At 44.9% G+C, this 19,451-nt stretch overlaps 1 long non-coding RNA gene across 5 annotated transcripts in view; it reads right to left on the reverse strand.

Moving 5' to 3' along the window:
- LOC107033254 (uncharacterized) overlaps positions 1–19,451 on the reverse strand; it is a 62,965-nt gene that overhangs the window by 6,857 nt on the left and 36,657 nt on the right. For 4 of the 5 annotated variants that reach the window (XR_012073490.1, XR_012073492.1, XR_012073486.1 and 1 more), the window contains one exon: positions 18,663–19,391. The exons of the other annotated variant lie outside the window; for it this stretch is intronic. This is a non-coding gene — a long non-coding RNA (uncharacterized lncRNA). Of the gene's footprint in view, positions 1–18,662; positions 19,392–19,451 lie in introns of those variants that run through there. 5 annotated transcript variants of the gene reach the window in all.

Raw genomic sequence — 19,451 nt, forward strand, 5'->3', positions numbered from 1 at the left:
GGGAGGCTTCAGGGAAGTGGCTTCATTGGTCCAGGTTCCCAGCATCCTTCAAAAGTTAAGTCCACCTGAGACAGGATGCAATGGAATGAATGTAGGCTGTGGAACCTGCAAACCAGCTCAGGTTCCCAGCTGGGGTCCTTGTCAGGTTGGATAAGCTATCCGACGCTCATTCTTGTGGTCAAGTGAGAAGAGCCATGGAGGGGAGTCCGGAGCCCCAGAGCATCTCTGCAAGACTGCCATCCCTCTCCTCATTTCCTAGCTCCTGGTCCCTGTGAACTTGACCTTATTTAGAAGTAGGATCTTTGCAGATGTTATCAACTCAAGGCTCTCTTCTTAGATGGACAGTCATTAGTCATTGGATTAGGACCCAACCTCTGCCTGCAATCTTTTACAATCTCATCTTCTTAAGGTTGACCCTATTCCAAAACCTGTGTCCTTATAAGAAGACAAAAATGCCACCTGAAGACTGGGACAATGCCAGATGTGACCAAGACGGGGGTGTTGCAAGGCAAGCCAAGGATTGCCAGCCACCAGCGGGAACTAGGAGGAGTCAGGGAAGGATACTACCCAGAGTCTCAGAGGGAGCACGGCCCTGCTGACATCCGGATTTCAACCATCTGACCTCTAGAACTGGGAGAGAACCATGTCTGCTGTTTAAGCTATCCAGTCGGTTGTACTTTTTTGATGGTGTCCCCAGGAAACTGATGCGGACCTCTGTGCTCCTCTTCTCTGCTCAATTTATCCTTGCTAAAGCACTTACCCAAGCTCCGGAATGCAGCTTTTCCTGTAATAAGGTTTATACCCGTATGTCTTATTTCTAAAGGGGTTTGTCATTGTTGTAGCATCTTCTCCTGGAATCTCCTAAACTGCTTACAACACATCTTTGGGGTTGATGCTTCTGGAACCACTATAAGCAAAAGGTCTGTCTAGTTCTCCTGGGAAATAAATCTTCTTGGGCCAGCAGATGAGGAAGCAGCATTCTCCAGAAGGGGAGGGCTGCGACAAATTAATGACACACTTTTGAAAAGGCTACGGTGGATTTGTCACTGCCTCTCTCACTGTGTCTCTCTTTTAGCCGGACAAAAAGTGGGTCCACAGTGCTTTCTTCTCCAACACAAACTAAACCTACCTTGTCTGGAGCCTGCACCAAGGGGTGAGCACCTTGAGTCCGTGGAATGAGCCTGGACTAGCAGTCAAGGACTCTGTAATCTGTTTCTGCTCACGCCACTCACCAGCTCTCCCAGACTTCCTTCATCTTTAAAATGGGTGTCCCACCTCCACCACCCAGGGTGGTCCTGGGCCACTTTGACAAAATTGGGGAATTGCATCGAAAATCGTGAAGTCCCATGCAAAGAGAAGGTGGTGAAATCATTATCACTCTCGTCCTCCACCAGTTGTCAACGCCTGGGGGCGGGGATGGGGGGGTGCCAGGGATCAAAGTGTCCAGCTGGTAAAAGAAGAGTCAGCTGTAGGGCCTGATCCACTGGAATTAGCTGCCCAGGGGGGAGCAGTGAGATGAGCTCTCCTGGTGGGTAATAAAATGAGTCTACGAAGGGAGGAAGCAGGATGTATAAAGCCCAGGAGCCTGATCTGTTTCTGAGATCAAACAGAGCAGCATTGTACCGGGGTGTGGAGCTGATGTCAGCGTCTAGAATGCTGGTCGGAATCGCCCTGGTTACGCAGCTGGACCGGAATAAGGCAAGTCTGTATCTGAACTCATTAATTTTTACAACCAACTGAACTGTTCTGCTTTTATTTGGGGGGGGGGGGTTGGGGGAGGCGGTGCAGGGGGAGAACAAGGGAAGGAAGGGAAATAGGAGGGGCTAGTATGTATGGAACAAGGGGCTTCCCACCAGCAGACACTGTCTCATTATCCCAGCAAAGTCCAGCTTCAGCCCTCCAGCCCCCTGGACCGTTAGGCAGGTCCTGCCAGCGGTGGGAGAGAAATGGGCCAATGGAACGTAAGGATAATTAGAGTGGCACAAGCCGCTCCTTGGAGTTCAAGTTATGTCAATGTTTCCATTATACGCCTCGCTTTTCGGGGGTTTATAACGCAGCTATAAAAACTCACGCCAGCTGAGAATTTGGCAGGCCAGGTTGCAGCAAAGGAGGGATTGTTGTTTAATTCAATTCAGCTGCTTGTAACTCGGGATGGGTGCGCACACTGTACACTGGATAACTCAAAGGTGCTGGTTTCAAGTGCTACTCGAGTACTATTTTGCTGCCTGATCACTCCTCCTCATCTTCATGCTGCTCCTCTCATTGCCTTGTGCTATCACAAAAGGAACAGTATTATATAAATGTACCCCCAAAAGCTTCCCAAGCCAAGAATCTACCTGCACCTCTCCAAGTGACAGCTCATCCAGCTTTTTTCCATTCCTGAGAACCCATTCCTGGGTCAACCCTTTCCAGCAAATGTGCAAACCATTTCACTAAAACCTATGCACAGGAGATGGTCGACTCTTTTCTCTATCAAAAAGAGAGATGTTTGGTACAAGAGCTATTCCAGGAGAATCCCGATATTCGGGGTGGTCCTTTCCCTTGCTGTAACAGGACCTGACCTGGTTGATAAGTATTACCTGCCTCTCATAGGTAGACTTGTTGCCCTCTCAGGCACAAAGACAGCTTTCTCCACATTTTAGCCCAGAGTCTCCGATTCAAAGTACTCAAGTCCTGCTGGACCCTTAGCATTCTAGTGCAGAGGCTCCCCACCCCGACCCCCTATCCAACCACCACCACCAGGAAATCTTTGATTCTCCTGCCGGAAGTCCTCTTTCTCACCTTCGGTCTCCTATTTGCTCTTTTCCTATAATATCATTTGATCGCTGTGTTATATTTCAGTGATTTGTGCACATTTTTCTCTTTTGCTGTTTGATGGGTCTCTTCTCCCGGAGTCCTGAGCATATTCACCTCTACCTGCTCCAAGGTGCCAAACTTAGGTGGACTCTGCTCAGTAAATCTGGGTGGAATTATTGCTTAAACAATAAAGACAGTTGGAAGCCAGGTGGCTGACAGCAGAGGTACAGGGAAAGCTCAGAATAGATAGGGACTTAACATCCCTTCTTTAATAGATGGGAAGACAGCACATCAAATCAATTCCTTACATTGTTACTGATAGTAACACTAAGAAAGTGAAAAGATATGGGGTCAAAAACTCCAACCAGAAAACAGTAATAAGATGCAAGCAATAGCATACATGTACCTATCCACATAGCCGTGCTTACATATAACAGCAATAAAAAGAGCAAAACCACATGTGTACATGTTCACATGACTATATTAACAAATACTTCCATGAACAATAAGTATATTTTAGCAATAGGCACTGGTTTTACTCTCCATTGTAACACAGTTCCCAACCCCTAATGCTATGAAGGTGCTTTTATACACTGCGTATAAGTAACTGTATAAATGGATGGCATTGATATCACGGTAGCACACATAACATTCAATAAAAATTTGCCAAATGAATGAATGAACTACTTTAAGGTAATTTAGCTGAGCTGAATAATAACATTTCTTCATATACTAAAGGGAATATTGTTCACGATGGTAGTTAATTTAGGTTCCTCCATAAATATCCAGCTGTGATCAAAGAGCTAGTCAGAAGGGGGATTTCAGTCTTCCCTAGGGGTTCGGAGGGATGTGAGCCCATTGTCCTAACCAGGCGATGGGGGAATAGACTTATGTGTTAGTGTGCTTGAAGGACTGGTCTCCTCAATAAATTTGCAATAAGCTTGACAGCTTGAGGTAGCAGAGCTGGGAGGGCCCAAGTATGATGAATGGGTGTGTGGGCTAAGCAAATATATCAAAGTCAGAGACTTGGATTGGTTTACACAGTAGTCTCAGTCCAATTGCGTTTTCTGGAAGATTTCTAGTATTGCTCTATAATTTTTGTTTGAGTAGGACTTCAAGGTCTTCCAAAATTTAGGAGTGTAACTGAAGCCCTTGTCTAAAAGTTAGGACACAAAGCTAATTTGAACTGCTTCTTTCCATAAAGAACATTTAGTAATATGGCTTTTAAGGTTTTTAAGTTTCTTCCATGCATAAAGAACAAAATCTGAACAAATGCATGGTTGTCCATTGCAAAAAAGATCAATCAAAGTCCAAAGATTTTATATATTACATATATATGTAAGTATGGGAGGAATTAATGACTTAAACATTTAGTAAATGACAATCAGAAGTCAGATAGCTGACAGCAGAGGCACAAGCTCAGAGCAGTAGGGAGTTATCAATTTCTTATCCCTCAATAGAAGGGAAAACAAAATTGTGTGTGTGCGTGTGTGTGTATCTCAATAGGAAGAGATAATTAGAATGTCTGAGCTATAGGTCAGTGGGAGAATGCCAAGGACTTTTAATAAGGAATCTTGAGTTGGAATCTAAGCTCTATCACTACATATTATGCCACCTTCCTTTTTCTGAACCTCAGTGTCTTCATCTATAAAATGGGATCACTATTACCAATGCCACCCACATCACAAAACTAGAACGGGTTGTATCAGTTAGGAGTGTGTTTGGCTACAAGTAGCAAAAGAGTGGATTATGGTGGCTTCACCAGATGAGAGTGTATTCTTCTCACATAAGAGCCAGCTGAGGCAGGCAGTCCAGGGCATGTAGCTCAGTGATGCCTTTGGGGATCCAGTTTCTTCCTGTATCTCTGCCCGAATGTCCCTGCCACGCTGGTGTTCTTCCTCGTGCTTGTGATATCTTGGTCTCAAGATGGCTGGTGTAGCTGCAGCAGTATGTACACATTCAGGAAGAAGGTACAAGGGGCAGAAGCCCTCATCCTTGTGAGTCGTTGCCGGTAGATTGAGCCTCACATCTTTTTAGACACTATATGGGACTTGCCCACATGCAGATCAATCAATGGCCCAGGGAACGGAGCTTACCATGATTAATTTAGACCCGTCACCATCATCTTCCGGCACTGAGAAACCTAACACTGAAATCAAAGAATCTTTCTGTGCTACCAGAACAACTCAGTTCCCTGTCAGGAGGGACAAGAGGATGGCTATTGAGTAAGCAAATAACAGGGTCTGTGCCAGGGCAAAACAGGATAAAGTTGAGGTCCTCAAAGTGCGGTCAGCAGCATCAGCAACATCTGGGAAGGTGTTAGAAATGCAAATTCTCAGGCCCCATGCCAGACTACTGATTCAGAAACTCTGGGGTTGGGCCCAGCCATCTGATTTAACACGCCCTCCAGGTGATGGCTGCTCAGGTTTGAAAACCGCTGAAATAAAGTTGAGAAAAAACTTAGTAACCAAGTTTGAGGGCTCAGTGATGTACTGAAATACATTCTTCACCAAAGCCTTCCTCTGGGAAGGGGACGGGAGAAGAAGGAAAGGAAGGGAGGGATAAAGAAGATGCTAACCTTTATTCAGTATTTAGTAAAGGTGCTCAAATGTCTTGAGCCATCACCTACCTCTTAACTTAATCTGCACAACCTCCATTTCATAGATGAGAAAACTGTCAGAAAGGTTAAGTGACTTGCCCATAGTCATTCATCTCGTGAATGACACAGCTCAAATTCAGTGTGGTCTGATTCCCAGCCAGTGCAACTTCCAACCGTTACCCTGAAAAGGGAGCAATCCTGGTAAACTTAGAGTGACCCAACCTATAAAAATGTGCTTTAAAAGTAAACTTACATTCCTTTACTGAGCATTCAGAGCCCTCTGTGATTTTACGCTGATCATCTTCCATCCTTACCTTCACTTCAGCCCCTGCCTCCCGACTCCCATATGCACGTCCTGCGTCAGAGCCACACCTGACTCCTCTCGTCTATTGGGCATGCCCTGTAGCCTCAAAGCCTCAACTAAACTCCTACTCCCTGAAATGCCTTCCTTTCCCTTTTCTGCCTGTTGAACTTTAGTCTTCTGTAAATAATTAAACATCTAAAATTGACCCTCTCAGAGTGTTCATGGTATAGGGCATGAAACCAACTTGGCATTCAGTAATTATCTGTGTCAAAAATGAATGCAGGACTGCCTAGTTTTAATACTTCCTCTAGCAAGAGGCACCTCTAAATTTTCCTTTTTAACCCAACAGCATTTTGCTTGCATTTCTAACTTCTCAATCTGATCTGGGCTGAGATGATACATCTGCCTCTGTCTCCCAACAAACGTGTGAACTCCCAAAGCCAAGGCCAGGTCATTCTCATCACTTCACCCACCACAGCCTTGGGTCTGGCACTGAGCAAGGGCTCAAAAACGACCTACACAGAATTGAACTACATAATGTGAAAGTACACCTGCATTTCAAAGAATGGGATTTTTCAATTAGAGGATGAATCCTACCATTTTTAATGAACAGAAGCCTACTTCATACTAATGCTATTGACGTAGGCGCAGACCTTTCCTTTGGATCATTCTAGTAGGTTTTACTTTGCCCAGTGCTTCGCTAATCCAATTCTGAGAATACAGCATCACTGCTGGATGTTGAAATGGAGCCATTTGGGGAGGCTGAGCAGAAAACCTCCCAGTAGGAGTTACGCACCTGCTGGACCGCTGATAATAAACGATCCTGGCCAACTCACAGTGCGATCTCCTCGCACACTCTGTACTCTGACCTTGCTCTCCATGCCTGAATTTATTGGGTGATTTCCAACAAGGTCTAGAAATTAAACATATTTTGAAGCCTCCAAAAACTACCAAGGAACAACTTAAAAGTGATACAGCTGTAGATAATTACATCGCTTTTTAGAAACACAACTTCAAGGTCATCTGGGAAGTATGGTTTTTATTCCAAGTAGTTACGTGCCCATATGAAAATCAAGAATTAGGTTACTAAGAAGGTAAATGTGCATTTGGGAGAACACCACCACCCTCTGCCATAACTGAATAAAACTGTATTTGCAGATCAAAAGATCTGAGTACCTGGCAAAATTACCTCAAAGATTTCAACTACTGGATACATTCAAGTTCAAGAACAATAGAAGAGTTTTTAAATTATCCAGGCAGATAGCCTCAGATAGCCCTATAATATTAAACATCAGATGACAGTAGAGAAATATCTATAGTTTTAAGTGAAAAAGGTTGCCAGTCAAGAATTCTACACTTATCCAAGTTGTCACTCATATCTGAAGGAACTATAAGAAAGTTTTCAGCTACTCAGAGGCTCCTAAAGTATATCACTCACATCCTCCTTGAAAAAAGTCCTTAAGTTACATACCAGCCAATCGAGAGATGAATCAAAGTAAAGAATGGAGACGTTCTGATGAAATGGAACTCACGGTGATTACTAAATCATTTAAATATATCATCTAAATAATTTTAAAGCATGATTGTAAAAGTTTTTAAAATACAAACAATAATTATTAAAAGATAAAGTAATGTGAAAAAAAATACTTGATATACATTTGCCAAAATTTAATGAATATACACTTAAGATTTCTGCATTTCATTGTCTGTAAATTTTACATCAAGGGGGAAAATTGTAAGCAAATATTAAACCCTAGTTAATAATATTCATGATGAAATATTTAGAGCATAAGCAACTTGACTTATGTCAAGTAAAAACTAGCACAGTAACTATGACAATAAATGTAAATGGCTTAAACTCCTTTATTTGAAAAACTAAACCTAGCAATATGCTATCCCAAAATATATACTTAAAACAAAGAAAAGAATCAGATTAAAAAAGGTAAACTAGCAAATACATCACACACACAAATGCACAATTTATAAAGAAATCAGGATCACAATGTTTTTTATCCAAGTAGAATTTCGAGCAAAAAGCTTAAGTGAAATTTAGATTAATATTGACAAAGTGAACACAAAGAAAACAACTATCATGACCCATTATATGCCACGTAATATAGAATAAAAATAAACAAAGCAAGAATTCTCAAAAATTCAGGAGGAAATTGATAGAAACATCATAATAATAGGAGACTTTAAGTTAGCATCTTAGACAGCTTATACATGTGTGTGTAACACACATACACCAATACAATCAATAGTCAAGAAGCACCCCGGGTGTGTTTCAGTCGTGCAAGGTTAGTCAGGACAATAACTCTGCTTGTTCTAGAGGCTGCAGTTTTCTTAATGACAGTGTACTGTATGTGAGCTTCTTTGGCATCACACACCATGGATTTATATTTGGCTTATGCTGTCAAGAAACCCCATTTGCACATGTGCTGCTAACAAACCATACTCCTCCGTATGCGAGATCTAAGCAAGCCCGTGAGCTATAAAATCTAGAGAGGTTTCATTGTTGATTCTGGTGGAAGAAGAAGTGGTATGGGCTATAAGAACTGGCAAAGATTTCTTATAACTATTAATATCTAGATATTTCAAAGCAATGGGTCCTAGTACTAGAACAGATACTAGAATGAGGAGGTTTCAGATCTTTCAAGCCAGTTTTCATTCCCTAAGGCCAGATCATGCTTCCACAAACAGAAACGAGATGGGAAGAGCAGCGAGGTTAAAGGAAAGTTGATAGGTGTCCATGAGGACACTGTGAGTTTGCAGTAGTGACCAGAGAGCCCATTGGAGATGCTTTGCAGACAGCTGGAAATGCAGAACAGGATCTGGATTGGAGAACAACTGTCACAAATGTGAGTTAAAGCTTCACGTTTCTTTCAAGTTACTTCGGAAGTGGATATAGGATTAGTAAGCCTGCTAAAGCCAGGCAATGAGACACTAAAACCCACACAGAGAAGTCTGTGCATGGCATGGTAGGCAATGTAGAGCCAGCCAAGGTTTTGGATCAGAGAGTCATTCTAATTACTAGGAAACTCCACATTCTAAACCCAATTTCACTTCCCTACGTGTCTCTCCACTGATGCTTTCTCTGCCCTATAGGGTTACCCAGAATGCATCTGCCCCCACTTCCATAAGACAATAGGAAGGGAAGAGAAACAGCATTTAGCTTTTGTTTAGTCCGCAGGACTAGCAAGAGAAGCCTTTGGAGAAGGCACAACACACAGAAAACCACATCAATCATCAAACCGGGAAACTGGAACATTCTACAAAATCATTGCTATAAACTCAATATTTACACAAAATCTGGAGGTTGGAGTTCTTGTTACTACAGGGAAGGAAAACAGGAAAAGCTGCCAGAAAGAGAAGCCCACTTGCTACCCAGTCTCCCCAAATTCATCCCCAATGCAAGATTCTCGCCTTACAGAGAAGGAAATGGTTGCCAAAAGACGTTTCTTGGCCAATAACATGTCCATGCACTTCACTGTTCCCAGTGACCAGGCCCATTTTGAGTTGAGGAAACTGTAGCCCCAAGGGCACAGTGACCTGCCCAATGTCACACAGCAAGTTAGCAGCCAAGCTAATTGTCAAACCCAGTTTGCCCTGCGACTCAGCCACACAAACCACGCCTGACAGAGGGAAAATTATCTGTGTTGTGTTTAAAGAAACAAACTCATGCCAAGCTCACTGGGTCTGTTCTTTGGAAAGATGAAAGCCTGTGGTGATGGAGGAGCTGCATATGCTCAACTGTTGGGTGAAGTCACAGGGACCCTTGCTACAATTTCTACAAAAGAAATAGTATCTGTGAGCTGGGGGCTTTCCAGGGTCTTACTACAGCATGGTTTGGCTGGAGCCCAGCCCAGACTTCCTGGGCCAGAATTTCAAGGTAGGATCCTGGAAACCAAATCCCTAACAGGCCACCCCAGGGGATCTTAAACAAACCAAAGAACAAGCACCACTGGGGTTTACATTCTGCACCAAACAACCCTGAAAGAGTGAAACCAGATCTTGTCCCCAAGCCTGAGGGCAGAGTGCACAGGGATCCTCATCCTGCCTTCAGTCCCAGGTCCCCATGTGCCTTTCTGGCCCCTGCTCATCACTCAGCTCAGCCCAGCTCAGAATGAGTCCCCCTGAAGGACATCCCTCTGCCATTCTAACTTCCAAAACCTGTCATCAAAGCAACTCTTCTCTCCTAATGAGGTAATTGGTGCTGTAATACCATTAGGAAGGTGGCCCTGGTGTGCAGCTCAATTAAGAAAGGTGCATTAAATGATTTACATTTCTTTATTTAGCTGAAGCACTAGTTCTAGACTTGCTAAGTAATAAAATGTTGCTAATGAGCCAGAGTGTGGGGCTCATTTAATTCTATACTGTAGCTTTCTGAGTAATTGATGCATCATTCTTCCTCACCCCACTGTCCAATTTTTCTTCACCTGATGCTGGAAACAGAGAGAGACAGAAACAGAGACAGAGAAAGGAAACCACATGTCAGATGGCAAAAGGGAGGACGAACACATAGACGGAGTCTCAGCCAGACTGTGACAGCCCAATGCCCAGAGTGAACCAGCAAAGTTATCTCTTAACATCGGGAGCCCTATCCGTCTGGGAGCCCTGGTACGGAGGGTCTCGGTGCAGCGTCCCCATCCTGTGGATTCTGCTAGTCTCTGGAGGAGCCCAGGGGAGGTCTGAGTTGGGATGAATTAGCCTTGTTACTAACAGGGCAGCCAGTGGACCCGTATCAACAGCATCACCCGGGAGCCCACGGGAAATGCAGAATCCCATGCCCCACCCCCAAACCTTCCGAATCAGAATCCGGATTTGAAAAGACCCTCAAATGATCCTTCCGCGCTTTGAAATTTCAGAAGCACCGAGCTCAATCCTTCCAGTATAAACCAGAACTCCCCAGGCCTCCCTCCGAGCAATCCTCCCACAAGAAGCCAGCCCAGGCCCACCCCAGTGGCAGCATTGCTCTTTTCTTAAATGTGGGACTATATTCATGGGAGAAAAACCTTTTTTTTTTAAAGAAAACAAAACAAAACAAAGAAACAGAAAAGACCAAGAAAGAGTTTCTGGACTTGAGAGGTTCAAAAACCCGTATTTCATTGTACTCACAGAACCGCTGATCTGCCCTGCATCACACCCAAGGGCTGCACTCTGCTCTGCCAAGCCACAAGTGAACGAAAACCAGAAGGAAAACACTCCTTCTGACACAGGAGAGCCAGGAACGCCCGCGCAGGGACCAGCCTTCTAACCTCAGAGCATCACCGCGTGTGGGAGCGGGAAGGGGCCGCAGAAGTTATTTCCCACCCTTTCATCCTGGAGAACAAGGAACCAAGGCCCACGGGGGACAAGAGGTCTGTTCAAGCATCCCAGGCCTGTTGGCGACAGAGCTGGCGAGGGCTGGGCCCGGGTTTCTCGTCTCGGATTCTCTTCGTGGCACCAGGGGCCCTGGGGAAATCTGTGCAAGGACTATCTCCAGGCCAGCTTGCAGAAGCCATTTCACAAATTTGCACAACGTGAAACTGTATTCTTCTAAAGCAAGTGTAACATTACACGGTTGTAACCGCTGCTATGGAGGGGTAACCCCGAGGAGCCAGCTGGCTGCTGGTCTCAGAATATTGGGCAGAAAGTGAGCTAATCCAAGCTATGCTCTCAAACACTTGAACTGAATTCGACATCAGATTAGGAAATGGAACCAACTTTCTTTTCACTCTCTTTTCTATTTTTTTCACTCACTCTCCTCCCCAGCCCCTCGAGCCCCAACCCCGTACCCCTAATCTGCCTCTGGCAACTATTAATCTGTTCTGTTTCGGAGTTTGTTTTTTTTTAGGTTCCACACGTAAGTGAGATCATACGCTATTTGTCTTCCCTGACTGACTGACCTCACCCTCTCCTCCACGGGCTGCTCCCTTCTGCCTTCAGCACTTGTGCAATCATCTGTGTGAAAAGGCTGGTACCACCACCTCTACGGAACATCCCCACAAGTGACTGATGGCTTGTTTGTTCAGAGTCGACCTTTTTTTTGTTCTTCACATTCACGCAAACTGACTTGAGAACCAAGACAGAGTAACATGAATGTCCCTGAATCCCAAAGTCTCAACCAGCAACCCCACAATCGAGCAGACCCCAAGGAGCTCAGATCCCAAATGACCAAGTGACAGCAGTGGAAAAACCCACGTGAGAAAACCTATGTTGAGGACAGTGCTACTAAAAATCCAGCTGAATCAACCACAGTCCTCCAACCCTCCTTTCTCCACTGCCTCCAGGAGCCAAACCGAATCTCAATCTCACCTCCCGTCCCTCTAACGCCTAAACTGGCAGACAGCAGCCTTCTGCTTATTCTGTCCATGAAAGGTGAAACTGTGTGATTTCTAAATTCAGGGCTCCTGGAATCCATTCCTTCTTCTTTTGTCAGTTTTGTTTGCTTGTTTGTTGTTTCGTTTTGTTTTTCTTTCGGTCCTAAGCACCCTGCCATTTTTCTAAAATAGAGCAAAGAGGGGGAAAAAGAGGAGAAGTCAAGGCACCTTCCCTGCAGGGACGTGAGTGACTGCCGTGTTTCCATGGCTCGCCCTCCACTGTTCTCGGTGACCCCTGCAGACTCCCCTTATGAGTGAGTGTCCCGGAATGTCTCTTTATTAGGTGTCTGGAGAAGGGAAGCCGTCGTGATGCCAGCGCCCCCACACTGAGGACTTTATTAGGTTTTTAATTTTCTGTCTGGGTGCTCCTGCGGCATCAAACTTTCCACAGCTGTTAGGAGCTATTAAGTAAGTAGCCTCGTCGGGCCCTTTCCCCTCCCCCACACAGCTTCTTAATAACAGGAGAAATTTCTGGACATGCTGCATGGAGCCTTTAAAAGAAAGATACTTTGTCTCCCGGGTGAGAAATTGTTGGGGGTCCCGGTGGGGAGATGTTCTGCCCTAAGAAAAGCGCCTTGTCCTGCCTTGTTCTGCCTTGTCCGCGTCTTGGCTTTGAGCAGGGCTGTTCAGGCGACGCAGGGAACTGACCTGGGGTGGGGGGCCACGCTGAAGTGAGAACCCACTCCCTCAGCCATTCTGCCCAGCGAGGAGGGGACCAGAGGGAAGCTCTGACTGTTTTTAGAGCTGACTTGGAATCCAGCCCAGAGCTTGATGCCTGGTTCAAAGCGTTCCCTCCTGAGTGGACGTTCTGAGACCTGCCGCGAAGAATAAAACTGAACGACTTGCAAACTTTCCCCTTGTAGGCACACAGCTGTGATTCTGGACAAGGGGCAGGGCTGTTGCTCATGTGCCCCCCTCCCACCTGTCCCCATGATCCCCTCCCTGCCAACATCCCTGAGTTGCCCCGAACCAAGCCATCCACAGGACATCCTGTGTGTAAGTCCAAAGATGGGGGCTTGTGCACTCACACCGACTCACACGCATGCACGCGCATGCACGCACAGAGTGATGCGTTACTGGACCAAGCAAACTGGCCCTTTCCCATCACACCCATAGATCTGGACCGGGAAGGTTATGACTACTCGGCGGGCAAAGGACAGGCTCTTGAGAGCCCCGAGAATTCTCAGCCTCCCTCTCGGCTCCAGCTTGTCCAGCAGTTTGCTTTCCAGTGGCCGCCTTTAAGCCTCCCTTTGAGAAGACCTTATTTGCAGGGTGAATGTGAACGCCTCCAGAGAAGAAAACCCTTTGGTGATGCCCGCCTCGGGAACAATTTCGCCTCTGAGAGCAAGTTGGTATTTGGGGTTAATCCCTCTGTGGAAACACTGGGTTGAAAGCCGGGAGGAGGTCAGGGGTCTGATCACGGCTTCTGTTTACATATAAACTTCCTGGTCTGAAGAGACAATAGCAAGGGTGGGGGAGGGGAGGGGGAGGAAAAGAAAGAAAAGAAGGTTTTTTTTTTAATTAAATGGACTTCTTTCTTGAAAAATAAAGTCAACAAGATAAGGTGGAGCTTGTGGAATCAAGTTTTGATTTTAATGGCTAGGTACAAATATTTCTTTAAAAATTGGCAGTCAGGATTTACATAATAGGGTTGAAGCATCTTGTGAAATAAAATTTGAAATGAAATACTAATATATACACATATTTATGTGCATAAGTATATTTTTAAAAATAGGAGGAAAGTAAACTTAGTTATCGCCTGAGAACCAGAGGGCCAGTCTTGTTGTGTTTTTGAGAGTGGGCTCTGATTTGATTTTTTTTTTTTTTCAGTTTGGTTTGGTCAAGGGAAGTCATGAAGACTCTACAACAGGCAGATGAGCTGAAAACTATGGTATTTAGGCCAATTTAAAACTGCTATAAACACACACATACAAGAAAAGCCTAGATGACAGTATTAAAGCCAAATAACCCCATTCTTTCAAAAGAATTAAGGAGAAAAAAAAATACTTCCTCCACATGCTCAAAAGAAGGCAAAGCAAAACTATGCAGTTGGTCAGGGGAGGAGGAAAAAATGCCGAAGTGGCTACCATAAAAGAGAAGTTAATTTTTAAGATCCATTACTTGAGAAATTTTTTAAAGGATTAAATTTAAAGACAAAATTGTTTTTTCTTTCTTTCTTTCTTTCTTTCTTTCTTTCTTTCTTTCTTTCTTTCTTTTCTTTTTTGAGGAAGAGACAAGGGTTTAAGAGTCTGTCCCAGACATCTTTGAGAACCTTAAACAAAATATACATGAAGAAAGCCGATTGCTTGGGACATTTACAACCAGAAGAAACTTAGGTATGTGGGTTTTAAATTTCAAAACATCCCAGAGTAAAAAAGAGACCCCAAATACTTGATGACTAGTTTCCTTTTGTATTTCTAACTGGTGAGATTTTCTTGAGGCTTTTGCAAATATTAAAGATGATTCTCACTGTTTAGTTTATCAAATAAAAAGGAAAGCATTTCTTCAATAAATCCTCATCTTTCCACTTTGTCTCCAGCTAAAGAATTTTTGAATGCCAGATTCTTAACAGTTTACAATGAATTTGTCCACAAAAGTATGTTAAAAAAGAGAGAAATGAACAAAAGTTAAAATCCAACTTTATAGGTCATGAATTGCCCCTTCAAAAGAATCAAGAACCCAGGCTGACAGAGGCAACAGGCATGGGAGATGCTGACAGTGATGGAAATCTCCACTTTGGTGCTGTGAGGCTGGCAGGGCTGGATTCACAAAGCATACATTTCTCATTCTTTGGTTGTTCTCAATAAATTCTGTGACCTCCCAAATTCATGAGCTACTTGGCCTTGTTGGCATGGCCTTTTCCCTTTTATTTCTCTCATCCCCTGAATGAGGACAGTTTCTTGATATTTTCTAATACCATTTCCTTCAGAGCATCTGACAGCAGGAAGGAGGCTGTTTCAGTAGCAGGAGTAAAAAGGAGACAAGGGAAGGAGCAGAAAGAAGGACACAGACAAACAATTCAGCACCAGACCAGCAGACACAGAGCCCAAAAGTTCACGGCCGAGGTGGCCTAGAAATGCCATGGCTGAAGGCGTGCATTGCCAAGGGACACCCAGCACAAAAGATCTGCATTTCTTAGGGGCTCTGATTTTCTACTGCCCTCCCTTGCAGAACCACTTTTGAGAAGGTGAGGCATTTCGCCAGGCTGAATATGGTGGCTGAATAAAGGGGAAAGAATTCGGGACCCGCTGACAAATATCAAAGGTTGTCAGAGAGTGAGTTGTGAGTCAAAGGGTGACATCAGATTGTGTTATAAGCAGAAGCAGAAGTAAGTCTAACAACAGCTGCCCTTTGGCTCCAGAAGGGCAAGTGGCGGGGCTCTGGGCTCTGCAGTGGACTAGGGCCAGGGTGCCCACGTCATTCATCCCTTCAAACAGGGCACTGTGGAGAGGAAAAATCAGGAGTCTTATCCGAACTATACTGGGACAACACATTGAAAAACGGACTGCCTGAGGCGAACTGGGGTGTTGCTACCCTAATTAGGAATCCCTCCAAAATCTAGGAGATACAGTTTTGCTGCTCTTAGAACCTTCTCCCCAAAGTTGAGCCCCAGCTGAGCTCCACTTCCGCAGAAGGAAAGCCTCTATACTGGCAAGAAGTCGGGCATGAGAATGTGTCTTGGCCAAGTAAGTGTGGGAAACAGACTGTTCACTTACTACCTACTCCGGGAAACTCACAATATAAATACAGTCGTCCCTTGGAATTCACACAAGATTAGTTCCAGGACGCCAGTGGATACCCAAATCTGCAGATGCTCAAGTCCCTCGTGTAAAACAGCACTGCTCTCTGTATCTACAGGTTACGGAGGACCAAATGTATTAGCACATCAGAGATCCTGAGAAGGGCTGCAGTAAACTAAACCACTTAGCATTGTTCACCCCAGAGTTTTCCCAAAGGTTTTTGACCACTATGAGACCTTCCGTGGACTGCACACCGAGGCCCTGCGGACAGACACTGCCCTAAACCTTGGGAGGCAAGGTATAGACGGGAGGGCTGGGATGACGGGCGATGGGAGCTGGCAGTGTACCCGGGAGCTTCCGGGGCTCCTGAGGCTGACTCTGGCAGATGTTCAGCTGGGTGAGGTCATACAAGAACCTGCCCTGGTGCAGCCAAAAGGCCTGCAGAAACACGTCTGAAGCCATCCCACGCCGTGAGCAGGAAGCCTTTGAGTTCACATGAATGTCGGCAGGCCCTCCCCCCACAACCCACAAGGCCGGCATGGATATTAAGGAAATGGTGAGCCCGACCCGTGCTCAGCTGAAACACAGAGAAGCTCTGTTTTCCTGTGAGCTTTCCCTCCTTGGGGGGCACGAAGCTACACCTCATCCATCCTGCCATGTCTCTGGCCTGTGTGTCCTGAGGGCAGTGCCTGAGAGAGGGTGGGTGACGCAGCCCCAGTCAGGGGCGACTCTAATCAAGAGGATGAGTTCTGGTAAGGGAGGTGATGAGTGACCACAAGGCTAGGAGGCAAGCTGGAGGCAGCTTGGGTACCAGAAGAAGCACTGTCACTGGACATGGTGGGCTGTATTGACACACGGTTGGTGAGGCAGAGGCTGCTGGTCTCATGGACGCTCCACGGTTCTCATCTGCATTATCACAAAGTCCTCTGAGGCCATCTCCTTGTGGCCAGTCTCCGGCTACTCCTGTTTGTCTCTCATTTTGTAGCCAGAAACACACAAATTCACAGAGGCCTTTCAGAGCATCTCACAGTGAGCTGGTGGGCAGGAAAGCCCTACAGAAGGTCACGGTGATTGGGTGGGGGTCAGAGATCAATGATCCCCAACACCAATGTCCCACCTTCTTCACGTGGTGCCCTAGGCCCTTCAGGAGTGCTCTCTAAGGCAACTCCCTGGTCTAATCCCCTCCCCTCCGCCTCTACCCGCCTCCCCTGCATCTACTTACACCCAGCTGCTCTCTAATCCCTAAACATACCACTCTTCTCATAATCCTTTGCTTTTCCAATGCCATTGCTTGCCCATAAAATCCTTGTCTTCCCAGCAAAACTTTCCTCATGTGCTTTAAGACCCACCTGAGATTTCACCTTTTCGGCTGAGCATCCTTCCCCGCTGCCCCTACACCACCTCCAGTCAGGCAGAATTCAAGCTTGCCCACTCCAGGTGCCCACTCCAGGCTCCCACATCCGTGCCCTCAGCCAGTCTCCATGACTAGACTCTGAGTGCCTGAGGGCAGGAAGCTGTCACGCTGGTTCCTTTGTCTTGCTGCCGACCCCAACACCTGCTGTGGTCAACACCCACTTAAGGTGGGGTCATGGGCTAACAAGCAGAACTCTGAAGAGTTACAGCCAAGATTCAAACAGTTTTCCTCAGCCTTTAATATTTTACATGTGAAAAATAAAAGGCACCAGAAACATGCCTTTATGCTGGAATCTGAAAAGAATGATCAAAATGATTAAAATTTGGAAATGGACCAGGACTTCATAACCATGGCTGAGCAAAAGGATGCTGGCTGGAGACTACCACCCTGTCAGCTCATTTCCCAAGAGAAATGGTAGCCTGAATGGCTAAAGCCCATTTTATTTTTTATTTAAAGCTCTTTTAAAGGGGACTAAAAGCAACTCACCTCAAGGCCCACCCAAAGTCCATGATCTCTGTGAGTCCTTCCAGGAAGCAGATGTACACATTGGCGCAGACAGTTACCTTCAGCTCAAAGGAGTTTCTAAGATGTAAGAAATATGAAGCATGGGGAAGAGGCAAGGACTGGACGGGGGAAAAGGAGATCAAGGAGAAAGACGGTACCTGGGAGGCAAGAAGAGGATCGGAAGACTTGACAATAAAAATACAGAGCTTCTTCCTTAAAAAACTAAAAATAGACTTACCATATGATTCAGCAATTCCACTCCTGGGCATATATCCAGAGAAAACTCTAATTCCAAAAGATACGTGCACCCCAGTGTTCACAGCAGTGCTATTTATAATAGCCAAGACATGGAAGCAACCTAAATGTCCATCAACAGGTGACTGAGTAAAGAAGATGAGGTACATATATACAGTGGAATACTACTCAGCCACAAAAAGAATAAAATAATGCCATTTGCAGTAACATGGATGGACCTAAAGATTATCATACTAACTGAAGTAAAGTCAGATAGAGAAAGACACATATCATATGATATCACTTATATGTGGAATCTAAAAAAAGATACAAATGAACTTACTTAAAAAATAGAAATAATCTCACAGACATAGAAAACAAACTTACAGTTACCAAAGGGGAAAGGAGGGGGAGGATAAATTAGGAATTTGGGATTAACATATATAAAATAGATAACCAGCAAGGGACTACTGTATAGAATAGGGAACTATTTTCAATATCTTGTAATAACCTATAATAGAAAAGAATCTGAAAAAGAACAGACATATATATATATATATACATACACATATATATATATGTATGTATAACTGAATCACTTTGCTGTACATCTGAAACATTGTAAATCAACTATACTTCAGTTAAAAAAATACAAAAAAAGAGTTAGTGACTCTCACTGTATATGACTTCAATAAATGTTATATATCTTTATTTTAAAAAAACAAAAACACAGAGCTTCAAGTAACCTCAAAGTCCTGTCAGAAGGGACGGGCCCAGGCCAAGAACCTATGACCCAAGCAGCTAGAAAACAGAAGTGGGAGGCGAGAAGCATTCATCCTCAGGACATAGAGCGGAATAAGCAAGCCGGCATTTTTCCACTTCTCTGGTTAATTTCCAGTCATAAAAATATGGCCCAAGACTTTGTAAAAATATTCCTAAAACAGTCCACACGCTTCTCAAGGCAGAGGGTAACTGTTATGAACAAATCCACACAAATTCTGGTGCCAAGAGCAACAAACTGGGAATAAAGAAGGAGCAGGAAACATGAAAAGGGGGGCTAGTCAGAATGCGGAGTGATGAATGCAGGTCATCCTCCCCTCCCAGCAAAACCAGAGGGCGGTGGGACTTGACAGCACCTCAGAGGCTAACTGCGCTGCTGAAAGGTCCAACACAGCAGTCCTAAAGGATACTCTCAGCATGGAGAAAGCTCTGGAGCATTGTTGAGTGAATGTGGTGTCGGTCAGGCTCATAACTCTGCAAACTCGGTCCCTAAGATCACAGCTTCTTAGGGCTTGAAGGGAGACCATTAACGTCAACCTTGTTGTGTCTCTGAAACCCCTTCATGTGGACCCCTTTATGGGGCCAGTCAGTTTTTGCTTCACCACATCCAGGTATCTCGACTTACAGAAAGTTCTTTCTTACAGTGAGTCACATTCTTCCCCTGGAGAGGAGGAGAGGAGGAGGAAGGTTGGGAGTGAACAGAGTCGGCTACCCTTCCCCA

This window comes from Vicugna pacos, chromosome 1 (genome assembly GCF_048564905.1).
Source record: "Vicugna pacos chromosome 1, VicPac4, whole genome shotgun sequence".
NCBI classification, from domain to species: Eukaryota; Metazoa; Chordata; class Mammalia; order Artiodactyla; family Camelidae; genus Vicugna; species Vicugna pacos.